Genomic DNA, 13,433 nt, shown 5'->3' on the forward strand with positions numbered 1-13,433 from the left:
GGCCTTACTTGATCATGTCGCCTCGTTCCCATCTGGCTCTATTTCTTTGGTCCATTCGTCGATAAACAACATTAAGCCAACTATGCGATCATTAATCCATGTCGCTCTATACCAATCCACAAACAGACAAACTAACAAGACATCTCGCATAAAACAATAAGACGAAGTGTGTCTTCTTCACATAGTCATCATTTTTCATCGCTCATGTTGTCACTAGCTCGCTCATTCTAATTGAGAAAGGGCACCATATTAACGCCCAATATATAATTACCAAGTCTATTTTCCCTACTTTGCAGCAATATATATTGAAAAACGCGCGCTACACCTATGTCATGGGTTTGGAATTTGTTATCACCCATAGAATGCAATTGACACCAACTCATACTGAACTGGAGGCATTACAGTTTAACATGAGCTTTACTTCAATTTGCTCGCTTTGCTGAGAGTCCAAAATTCCCCTCCTTTTCATGTCACATGTAATGTAATATTTTTAGAAAATGAGAATGTTCCAAAAGAAGGAATCAAATCATGATGTACAACCAATGAATGAATGAGAATATATGTGGAACAAAAAAATTAAACAGGAAATGGTCATCCTCAATCATCTTTTGTTATTATTGGGGCATCCAATGGTACTACACTACTACTACATTTTACCTTTCTATATAAACTTTATTCAAATAGATTTTCTCACATTTTTAATGTATATTTTAAATCTGTTAACAACAACTAATTAACTTTAGCTTAGCAGTTTATAATTTTTCAACTTGAATTAATTTTGTTTGCTTTTTGTGGATTTGGTGCATACGGGGGGGGGGGGGGGGGGACCAAGTGCTTCATGAAGCATGATTGTGCAGAGCTACCCCCGTTGCTGTGATTATTAAGCGTGCCCATGTGCTCAACTCCGTAATAAAAGCCTAAACTTCTGTTGCAAAAACTAAACAGGAAAATGACCCTCCATTATGACCCAGTCTAGTTTTAAACCATTTTCGTTAAAGTCTCACATTTATTGACTAAATAATTTTTTATTAAAATATAGCAATTTATATCTTGAGATAATTTTGGAGAAGAGTTGAGTTATGATATATACACATCTCTCCACTCCTTTTCTACCTTCATTTCTATCTATTTCTCTTTTATCTATCAATTAAATCACCTATGACATCTTCACTTTCTCTCTCCTTTCTTCCTATCTCCCTCTTCCTCCACCTTTCTACACCTCTAAAATGAGGTGTGAAGATATAATTATTCAAGAAGAGTTAGATTTGAATTCTAATTTCTATGATGTTATGGGAACCTACATATCATCAATTTTTTCTTAGACTAGAAAAGTTAGGTTGGTGTACTTTTGGTTCGACATTAGTGCAAAAGCAAATGTAATTTTATGTATCTCAATTAAGGTACTCATGTAGAAGTTAGGATTTGATAATTTGATATGTTAAACTCAACATTGATCTTCTGCAACAATTTTCTCTGTAGCTCCATAATGCAAATTGTTGTCCCACGGTTTTTACGTACATTAAATAATTCAGATTTATTACTAAAAAGTTAATTTGATCCAAAGTCTTAAACATTCGTTATTCTACTTTTGCAGAGGCTGCACAAATGATTCAAATTACGTTGATGATTTTAATATCAATGAGAGAAGTAAGATTTTATCACGTTAGCTTTAACATAAATCCAGACTGAATTCAACATAAATCTAAACTCAAGTTTATTTTTAATGATTGGAAAAAATAAATAACAAACTACAAAGTTAAAATATCTTTGGAGAAAAGGGGAACCACGGTCTGCAGGGTCTGAGGGTTCTTCAAAACTAGTAAAAACACACTGCAAGCTAGCACCAATCTTAACAAGACAATCAATAGGAGTGTTGGCTTCCCTTGGGATATGATGAAGGCGAATCTCTCAGTTTCTCGAGATTAAGAGGTGAATGTCCAAGAAGAGGTTGACATAAACATGGTACTAGAACCTCCTTTGCTTAAATGTTTCCACATCTTCCAAGCAATCAGACTCACAGTAAGCTTTTCAGACATTAAACTGCCAAAGCAATTGAAGACTTATCTCCATGGCGTGAAGTTCAGCTACCAATAGGTCACCATCTTGGAGCCCCACGTAAAGCTAGTGTTTCCAGTCTCCATGGGAGTCCTGAATACACCTCCCCTACCCATACAAATTTGAGCAAGGCTAAAATCTCTGTCAACAATATTGTTTTAATATGCGTCTGAACCCCTCTGCTAGGGTTCCTGGGTCTGGCGATGTGAAGATGGCTGCGGCAAATCGGAAGGACCTGTCGGCTGCTCGTGGCGAGGGCATCGTGGACGGAGAGGCAGACGGCGGTGAATTGGACGGCGAAGCTGATGATGGAGCGGGCGGAAGCCACGACAGAGGGAGGAAGGTTTTCTCAGTGTTCATCGATGGAATCGAAGAGAGCATCGGTTATCTTCACCTCCGTGGTATCTGCTCAAAGTTTGGTGAGGTTATCAACCTCTTTGTTCAACGACAGAGAAAGGTTGGCAGGTTCTTTCGTTTTGGCTTCGTACGGTATGGGTTTCGAGAGCAGGCGTTGAAGGCGATTCAGGGACTTGATGGGTTTAAGTTGGGCAAGGTCTCTCTTTCGGTTTCCATGGCGAGGTTACCTCGGGTTGTGGGTTCTGGTTCGTGCAATTCTGGAAGGGGGGCGCAGGTCGTTTCTGAGCAGGGGAAGCTTCCCTCTGATTCGGTCCAACAAGGAAAGGCAGGTAATTATCCTACCCCTCTTTCCTGGCGTGATATTGTCTTGGGTCGTAGAAAGGCTAGCTGCTTGTCTTCTCCTTCTTTTGAGGATGAGTTGCGGATGCTCGACGGTGTTGGGTTTTTGGGTTGTGAGGGTTGCAGAGTTCCAGACAGGTTCCTCTTTCCAGAGATTTTGGGCGCGGGTTGTGGTGTGGACGGTGTTGTGAGCGATCTAGTAGGGGGAGGTGATGCCGTGCAAGGAGGTCTTTTGATGGATTCGACTAGGATGGTGCATTGGGCCAGTGTTGGGTTAGGAGCTGTTATGTAGGGGTTCTGGGAGAATGGTTTGTTTTCTCTTCTTCTACATGGTCTTTCGGCTGGAAGGTGGAGCAGAATCTTTCAAGACTGTGCTGGTCTTCGCTTTAACTTGTCTGCTGCCCCCTCCTTTAGGAGTTTGGTTGTTCTGAGAACCATACCTCTCTTGTTCTCGCTTTTAGTGGGTGTGAGGCTCAGGTTTGGGCTTCCGGAGAGCAACGAGTCCTTTGATTTGGTCACCGCAGGTCCAGGTGATGCTGCAGAAGAAGCTCTTCCGCTTCAGGTGATTTTGCCGTTGCCTCCTCTTTCCCCGGGTTTGATTACTGGGGCGGGGAAGTCGCTGGTCCTGCGCCTGAGGATGGGCTTTCTCTGGAGGGTCCGTTTCAGCCTCCCCGTCGACGCGAGCGTCCTAGAAAGGATCCCTCTTGCAAGAGGACTCGTGCTCTTCACTCGGCTAGTGAAGAGGTTCGGGGTGAGCATGAGGTAGGTCTCTCGTCTTCTCCCGTGTCGTTGTCGATCTCTGATCATGCTAGTGGAGGACGTTACTTCACGCGTTCGAAAAAGACGTGGCTTGTTGGAAAAGTCTTGGGGTTAGAGTTTGAGGGAAATGATATTGATGCTATTCGGGGTTTGGAAAAGTTGTATGAGGATCATTTCGAGACTTGATTTTCGTTTGTTTCTCTCGGGCTTTGTTTTTGCTTTTGCTCGGGTTAGGATTTTTTCGGCTTAGAGGGGTTTCTTTTGTTCGTCGGGTGTCTCTTTTATTGGGGTCTCTCGCCCCTAAGAGCTTGTTCTTAGGGGGTTTTTTTTGTGGATAATAATATATAATCCTTTATTTTTCAAAAAAAAAAACAACGGGTGAAAGAAAGCCTTCCGGTGGTAGAGACCAACGAACACGCATAGAGAAGACTATACCCCGCTCAAGATGTTTGTCTAAGTACGAATCGTAATCCAAACTTACACTTATGTGTAAAAGGAATAATTTCTTAACTAAATATTTAAATAATATACTTCAGTCTCTAACAAAGCCAACATGTGTTTCCGATATACCAAAAAAAACCCACATGACTCTAACTCCTTGATTAATCATTTGCCATCAAGGTAGTCAGGATCGGGATCCTACGTAGGATTGAGAGGGGATAAAAAATCGAAGATCGGAGGATCGGATCGTAAGATCCTACGAGAAACGCTAATATGTATTTAATAAAATATACATGTACAAAAAGTCACATATAGAACAAAAATTATTCATGATTAACTATAAGAAACACAAATTCTTATGTTTCTTAAAATATGAGTAAAGACATAATGATAAATCCATAAGTTAATTAATATAACATAAGAGTATAATATCTAAAACATTACTCACGATTCAGCATAAGAACTCATTCTTAACAAAAGAGTAAAACATCCACAATAAGTTCATAACATAAGACTAATAACATATAATTCAAAATAGAACTAGGTTTGGAATTGGTGGGTAAAAGGGTATTGAGTATTGACTATTGAGTAAATTAGTGGGTCAAACCAGAAAAAATAAAATAAAAAACTCAATTAAAAGCGAACTAGGGTTTGGAATTGGTGGGTAAAAGGGTATTGAGTATTGACTATTGAGTAAATTAGTGGGCCAAACGAGAAAAAATAAAATAAAAAACTCAATTAAAAGCTGACCCATTAAAAGTAGGATCGAATAGGGATCCGAAGATCCTACCTCAAAGATCTCGATCCTAATACGACCCACTGGATTTACGATCCTTGTCACGATCAAGATCGAAATTGCCCTTGCAAATCGTAGGATCTTACGATTGAGTAAATTAGTGGGCCAAACGAGAAAAAATAAAATAAAAAACTCAATTAAAAGCTGACCCATTAAAAGTAGGATCGAATCGGAATCCGAAGATCCTACCTCAAAGATCTCGATCCTAATACGATTCACTGGATTTACGATCTTTGTCACGATCCAAATCGAAATTGTCCTTGCAAATCGTAGGATCTTACGATCTTACAATCCAGATCTCGATCCTGACTACCTTGTTTGCCATTGGTTAACACAATATTCTACTGCATTTTACTCAAATTTGTACTAAAGAACGGAACAAATTACATAGACCGTTGACCTCAAAACTTGAAAATCTAATTGTTGTTCCATTCTTTTTGTTTGTATCATATTTGTCAACAATTCCATTTCAAATTGTACGTAATTTAATGTCCCTAACTATACTATTTCTTTATTTCAAATTTGATAGAATGATGATTCCGTATTAACTAGGTACGACGGAAACTTGGCGTGAGCAAATAAATATGCTTTGGGAATGTTTCTCATTGGACGTTATCAATCAAAAGCATTTTTATATATACTCCTCGTTCTAGATAGGTTTACTTTACTTGGGTGACTTGCTAATAAACGAGGAGGAAGAACTGTTTTATCTCGTGCCTCAGATTCCTTTCCACATGGAAGTAGATGGATGACAACAAAACTTTTTGCATATAAAATGGAAGGCAAGCCTGCAATAGCATAGCACATTAACCATTGACCAGCATGAGAAAACTAGATTAGTTCACTTACGTATGATTGTTAGTTGGGGTGTTTAAATACTATTCTGGTTGGTCGAAATTGGCACATAGAATTTAAGCAACTCAAGTAGAATTTGCTCCAACAATAGTTGCTTATTTTATTTTTAGTTGGGTCCCACTATACCTCATATATTTATATTATTTCAAGGTCATGACACAATTCAAGTTAATGAGTGAAAAAGAAAATATAATTTTTTAGTTAAAAAGTAAGAAAATGATGAGAATAAGTAACGTTGCTTAAGTGCTCAAACTGGATTAAACAACTCCATTAAAAATGCTCTTAGTTAAACAAATGTTGAAATGCCCGTCCTTGTTTAAAACTACCTGCAGGAGTGCTTTCCTCGGCATAATTTAACCTCTACCCAAAGTTTTTTTTTTGTAGTAGTGTACTGACTACTGAGCATACCATTGGAGAGTTGACTAATTCTCTATGTATTCACTAGTTAATACTAAAGATTTTAAATTGGCTAAGTCTTAAGAGAAAGAGAAGTTTAGAAGGGATTTGCAAATAGAAAAGAGTTATACAAGACTCAGATGAATGATAGATTTGAAGTGCAAGGTTCAGAATGCACCAGCCCACGTTCAAAGACAGTTTGTAGAATTTATGTTTATGTGTTTGTTGTTATGCCAAGTGTATGACTCTCGGTGAAGATCCTCCGAATCTTATTTTCTCTAAATTTTTTGCAGTGGACAAATATTGTCAGACCGTCACAAATGTTGCTGCATAATATTGGAAACATTTGTGGCGGTTTTAGCGGCCACAAATTTTCACTGCAGAAAATTAAGAGAAAATAAAATTGAGAGAATCTAAGAAGTTATTTTCAGGTTTCAATGTTGTTCCTAGAGTTAGCTAACAGTTATTTCCTTCTAGTATTATAATATTAGTTTGTAATTCAAAAGGTTGAATATATTCCTAATCACTAAAACCTCTTTTGTATTTTTTGTATTATCATTCCTTTTCTATTTCTTTATTTCATGAACTTCTTGTTTTGGTTCTAGTCCCTTCTGACTAGTTTCATTCCTTTCCTCTTTTCATTGTATTCGGGTTAACACCTCTTGTGTTGTTTTGAATGTAATAATTTAACTTATAAAATAAAATAAAAACTAAAACCTATGAAAGGTCTCACGTCTACAGTTACGTCAAATGACTTTAAGGAGTGTCAAATATATTTTCTCCCATCTTTTTACAATTCTAGTCATTTAATTCATGTTCATCTTCCGTTTCTTTAAAATTTGTTGCATGTACGTGGAATTTCCCTCAAATTCATTTTCGTTGTTGTATTCAAATCAATGCTCACCGGAGCATCACTCACCCAAGTTGTCATCACACAACTTGTTCTTAATCTTAGTTCTTCAACTTAGAATTCCTTTCAAGTCTTTGGACTAAATTCTAACACAAAAAGATAAAAAGATTACTTTGAGAGTTTGGATTGGAATTACCTGCGCTAGAAGACTAAAGACTCAATTTCATTGTGGTGAACCACCGTGGATCACTTTTATAAACACCATCCGATATATTATTAAACAGTTCAATGGCTTAGATTTAATTTAGTTTAAAATTACATTTACAATAATGTCATTTTCCTCCACCCTCCAGAAGCTTCTTACCCGACGGCACCTCCTCCAAGCTCTCCGGCATGACGTTATCATCTCCAGCAGCGACCCCAACCAAGTTCGCCGCCATGAGCATGAACAAGTTCAATCATCTATTTCACGGCCTCTGTTCATGTGAATTTTTGAGGAAAAAGCTTAGACTTTACTGATAAATTTCTTTTTTTTTGGGTCCATAATTATCATCCATTTCTGGCGGCACCTTCGCCGGCACTGCCCCACAACTTCTCCAACGGCGAACCCTGCTCCTCGGCTCTTCCTTCTCTCCCTCCCCTCCCCCTCCACCGTTTCCCTTCTTCCCCTCACCTCCATACCCAACACCGTGCTAAGCAACTGAATCATGTGCACATGCAATTATTCCTATGTCAACCCAAAGCCACCAGCAATTCGTAAACAATATTTAATAAGAAATCACAAAATTAAGAATTGAAAGAACCTAGGAATTTATGTTTAAGAGAAGACGGAGAAGGAGAGAACCAGATATGTTGCTTCTTTTCCCTCCTAAACATGGAGTGATGATGCATAATGCACTTGAAAGAGAAAAAATGGTGGAAAAATAGATTCTCGATGGAGAAAGTGAAAGGGAGATGGAGAGGGGGCGAATTTTAGGCAGTTGTGTACTTGTGTATTTGGGTTTTTTTTTTTTTCTGATGAAGGGATAGACAAGGAAATAATGAGGGAAGATGAGGATATTTCCGACTTTTACCTTGAAAACAGTAAGTTTTTTTTTTGATAGGCAAATGTTAATTGTTAGAAATGTTAGTAAATTAATCCCTCATCCGGATTCGAACCCGGGACCCTTCACCCTTTACCTCACTCAACCCTTATGTCCCTAACTCTTTATCACTTGAATTATCTTTCGGAGACCTTGAAAATAGTAAGTGTATCACGGTGGTACACTTCTCAACTAACTCACGGAAGACTTCGTCTTTCATTGTGCTCAAGTCTACTCAAAACATGTTTAACAAAAAAAAATCTACTCAAAACAATAAAAGACAAAATAGACCCCTCTTTACTCTTTAAGAACACATAAAGAATCATAAATTGTAAATTAATACACTTAAAAATCCCATAGATTTTTTTTTATAAGCTAAAAATCCCATAGATGCCTATATCTAGTCTCATATTGTTACTAAATAATTTATTTATTTCACACATAAACATACATATACATATACAAGGATATGCATCTCAATTTGAAATAAATTGGATTGCACTGTAAAATTGATAGGGTGCTCTGTTTGGATATATATTGTTATCAATTCAAACAAAGTTATTATGTATTTTAAAATAAAAGTTAAAGAGATTAATGGATATGCACCGCCAGTGTAAAGAAGTTTTACACTGACGTTCAATCACATTATGCCACATAAGACTAAGTAGTTACAAATCTTTTTAATTTTAATTAGTAAATTAATAAATTGCTGATGTGGCGGAAATCAATTGGGTGCATGTGTAAAACAAGTTTACACTGTCAGTGCATCTCCTATTTTCTCAAAGTTAAATGTGATCTTCTTATGAAAATAAATGAAAGTTAGTTTATGATGCATTTAACTATATCTTTTTTGTATAGTAAAATTTGGTAGAATGGAGAGAAAGCACCTCCAGACGACCGGGCAGGACGCCAGTAGCGTGCTGGCGGAGGCTAGCAGAGGTCCACTCCTAGAAGGAGCGCCGAGGGATCTCCTCAAGGAGGGTTGTCCACCAACTGAGATTTTACTGACTTCAAAGGGATTCGAACCCTCGGCCTTTGGGAGGTGAGAGATAAACCCGGAACCTGAAGCGAGTTGAATTTAACTATATCTAAACACACGCTCATAAAGCAAGAGTAAAGGAACTAATTGATTAAGGGAGAATGAATGGGTGTTATTCATAGCTAATACGACGGCTTATTAGGTAGGAAAATCGGGATTATATGGTAGCTGACTACTTTCATTTGCTGACTTTAATTTGATTCCATTTTTTAAGGGAGTATTTTTCAAGTTTAGTGACTCTCTTTTTTGCTTTCCACAACCACCATAATTCTAAGTTCTAACATGGTGCAATACCGAGCAAAATCTTGAGATTGAGAACAGGGGAATTTGGTGCCACCTATTTAGGCGTGATTGTTGGAAGATTGGACCATGTATTGATTTATCAGTTCATTGATGACTAAATGCATTCCACAAAGTGTTTCCCCCTTTTGAATTAAAGTAAATCTATAGTGGCTGGGTTTGTAATTAGTTGAATTCTCTTTAACTAAAAAAAATGTTTAAATACTTTGAATAAAGTTAGTCAACAAGTCTCCACTGTATAAGCATCTTGTTATCAGTCATTAGCAAGCAATCATGAAGACTTCATATTAGCTAATTAAGTTGACCTAGAAGTCTTATAATTAAATCTCTCTTGCCAATTTTGTATAGCATGTTTGAAATTCATTTTTAATTCATTTTCTTATGCTCCTCAATCCAACTTGACCTTCGTTGTGTTGGCTAATGGTTTGAAATTGAACTATTGAAGCATCAATGTAACAATGACAAAGAAACTATCCGTAATAGAAATTTAACACTCAAATCAGTTTAAGATCGAGCACATATAAACAGTATACGTACTTTAATTACTGTCAATTACCCTTATTTATCTGAGTTTGATAGTACTTATTATCTTTCCTGTTAGTAAGATTATGAGATATAAAAGAAAATTAAAATTTTCTCTTATTTCTTAACTATATGATGAAAAGAGCTTCTTTGAGATGACTCAACATGTGGTTTGGAGTGTGGAACACATTGTACGAAGTTATTTGAACCCAAAAGATTGGCTGGTTAGAGTTTTTAAAATCAATTTTTTCTAAAAAAAAATTACTCCAATAACTTCTCCCGAAATTAATCCTCCTCCAAAACCTAAAATTCTATCATATTTCAAACACACATGCAATGGTGGTGTTGCATCTCTGAAATGCACTAGTGTATATGGCACATGCACATTTGTGACAAAGGGAAGGCATTGATGACTAATTTTGGCTTATAAGGCTAGGTCTAAAGATTGCATATGGTGTGTGGTGAGATGAAGAGTAGACACACAACCACTATCCAACGGCATGTGAAGAAGATGAGATACTCCAGTCTCCAGCAAGTTGCAACTAATTGAGCTTCTAAGTTTTATCCACTTCAATCCTTATCAATATTGATGTTACTTCCATGTGCCCTTTTATTAAATAATGAAAATAAGGCCCACATGAATGCAACTTGTTCGTCAATATTTGAGGCAATGGTGTGACCCAATAATGAAACCACTTCACTCAAACAAGGAATGGATTGGCCGTTGACGTCAATCAATCTCATACCCCCAACCAATTTTTGAGTTTCTAGTTGAGTGATATTTCCAAATCCATTTTAAAACAAAAGATAACATTTCATTTTCTGAAATATTCTGAGCAAGATAATGGAAAAATAAAAAGAGATTTTAGTAGAACACGACATTATGGGCTTGTTTTGGCTTTTGGTTACTAAAAGGCCACTATTTACCTGAGACACTGTTGTTGTTCCTGTAATTGGGAATGAATGTTCCTGCAGGGTACTGTGGGGTTAGGGAGATCAGTTGAGGGAATCAAATGTTGAGAAGCAGTTTCAGTAAAGAGGGGACAACATTGGCAGTCAAGTGGACAAACAAACCCATACATTATTCTTCCCTTAACTTCAAGTAACTAATTCCAATTGGACAGTTTTATTATGTTTGAATCATTGACGACTGTATTGAGAACGAATCTTGAAAGGACAAATGCGTATCGAAATAACCTTTCTATACACAATATTTGTAGCATTTCTTGCAATATTCCTTTGTAAGACTCAAACTTCAACTTAAGACATCTACCATTTGAAGCGCCTAATTATAATATATAAGTTAATTTTCACTTATAACACTACAAGAAAAGTTTTGTTTACCAATGGTCTATTACTGACGGCTTGGCCGTCGGAAAGGAATTTTGGGCAAAAAAATAAAATAAAAATTAAATGTTCAATAGCCCTTGGTAATTTTGGCGGGAAAATTTAGTGCTCTATTATTAAGGTCACAACTGTCGGTAATCTGGCACGTAATACCGCGCACTATTACTGACGACTTGTTTTCTTTTGCAGTGAATTTGTTGGGCAAAACAATTGACCGCCAAAAATACCGACAAAAAATGATGTCTGTAACTTATAAATACCCATTCAAAAGTCGTCGGGTAAATAGCCAAGTTCGTCCCTGAATGTGTCCACCGACTTCACATTCGTCCTTGAATGAATTTTATTCATCTCGCGGTCCCCCAAAGTGACAAATGTCTGTCACTTTAGTCCTTGACGTTAAAAAACACTAACAGACGTTAACAAATTCATTTTTTATATTTTTTTACCCATGTGAAAATCATTAATTTAAATTTAAAAAAAAAATTAACTAAAAAATTGATTAATTAAAAATTTAAAACACAAAATCCTAATCTCCTTCTCATCTTCTTCAGCTTACTCCTTTTTTCTTCATCTTTGCATCATAACCCAGTTTTTTATCATAACCCAATTTTTCATCTAAAAAAATCACCATCTGCATCTGCTTCTTCATCTTTTCTTCATAACCCACCCAGTTTTTTTACTGAAACACAACAACCCCAATCTCCACAATCTCGTAACCCCCATATCCCCAACCTCTTCTTCCTCCTCCACCAAAACTCAAAATCCAGGTCAGAATCCAATTTCATAGCAAAACCAGATCAAGGGAACAGGAAGCTTAACGATAAATCATCACCACGCCCGTATGTGTTTCATCATTCTCAGACCCACAATGAACCCTAGCTCTCCCTTTCATGATAAATCTGGCACCGCCCCTTCAAGAACCAGAGGGGGATCAAGAACAAGAGAGATGAAGGATCGAACCTGGACGCTGAACGTGAACCTCACGCCTCCAAACACTTCGACCTCGGGTTCAGATATGGTGGCGGTGATAGTGTTGGGGCGGCGAAGAACCCTAAGCGGCCGCGTGAAGGAAGGAGAGGGGAAGAGAAGAAGGTTGGGCTTGGGGAAGACGGACCATCTTCCATGCAGTCAGCGATTGAGCCGCCAGATCCAGATCGGGGTTTTCTTTCTCTCTCTCAGCCACTCCTTCTCCTTGCTTCGTTTGCTCTAGCTCCCAAACATGTTGTGTGATGGGGTTTCTATTTTGTGATTGTTGGGTTTTTTTTATTTGTGTGAAAAGTGGGATGGATCTGTGGCAATTTTCACTTTCTTATGTTCAATTTCGTGCTTGATTTGTTGCTGTTGTGGGATTTTGTTGGGAGGGGGGTTCGGGTTCTGGTTGGGAACATGTTCTGATCCAAGCTGACATTGGATCTGAATTCAGGAATGCATTATTATTATTTTTTCCAGGAATGCATTATTTTAATGGTGTTGGAAGGTTTGTGGTGGGGAATTGGGTTGTGGTGGAAGGATTTGTGAAGATGATGAAGAAGATGATGAGAAGAAGGAGATGAAGACCAGTGGTTCACGTTAAGAATTTTTTTTTCTGTTTTATTTAATTAGATTTTAGTTCAATTGTTATTCTAATTTACTTAAATGATTTTTCAGTTTTAAAAAAATGAATTTGGTAACGTCTGTTAGTGTTTTTTAACGTCAAAGACTAAAGTGACGGACGTTTGCCACTTTGGGGGACCGCGAGATGAATAAAATTCATTCTAGGACGAATGTGAAGTCGGTGGACACATTCAGGGACGAACTTGGCTATTTACCCAAAGTCGTCAGTAAATATCATTGGTTTAGGCTGTCGAAAAACTATATATAAGCTTATTGGCCTCGTGTCTCTTACTGAATCCACTCTAGTGTTATCCATGTAATTTTTATTTGTTTGTTTGTATTTAATTTTGTTAATTATTTGTATATTTTGTATTGTGTTGTAAGTTAATTTTGCATTGTGAATTAGTTAATTATATTATTTTATAAGATTTGTACACGAAATTTCATCGTTAAATTTTTTGTTAAGTTGTATATTATATTTAATTTGTGTGTTTATTGTTTGATATAATTGATCTTTAAAATCAAGATTTTTTAAAACAGTCATCTGATAAATGGACCAACAACAATCATAGGCTAATGAGCGTTCTACAAACGCTTCGCTTTGTAAGTATGAGTATTTTGTTGACTTAATATCATTATGTGCTATTTTAATTGTAACATATTTTATATGCTAGGGGACTGGCTTGCCCGACAAGGGGCTCG

Source organism: Lotus japonicus, chromosome 1 (assembly GCF_012489685.1).
Source record: "Lotus japonicus ecotype B-129 chromosome 1, LjGifu_v1.2".
In the NCBI taxonomy this organism is placed as follows: domain Eukaryota; kingdom Viridiplantae; phylum Streptophyta; class Magnoliopsida; order Fabales; family Fabaceae; genus Lotus; species Lotus japonicus.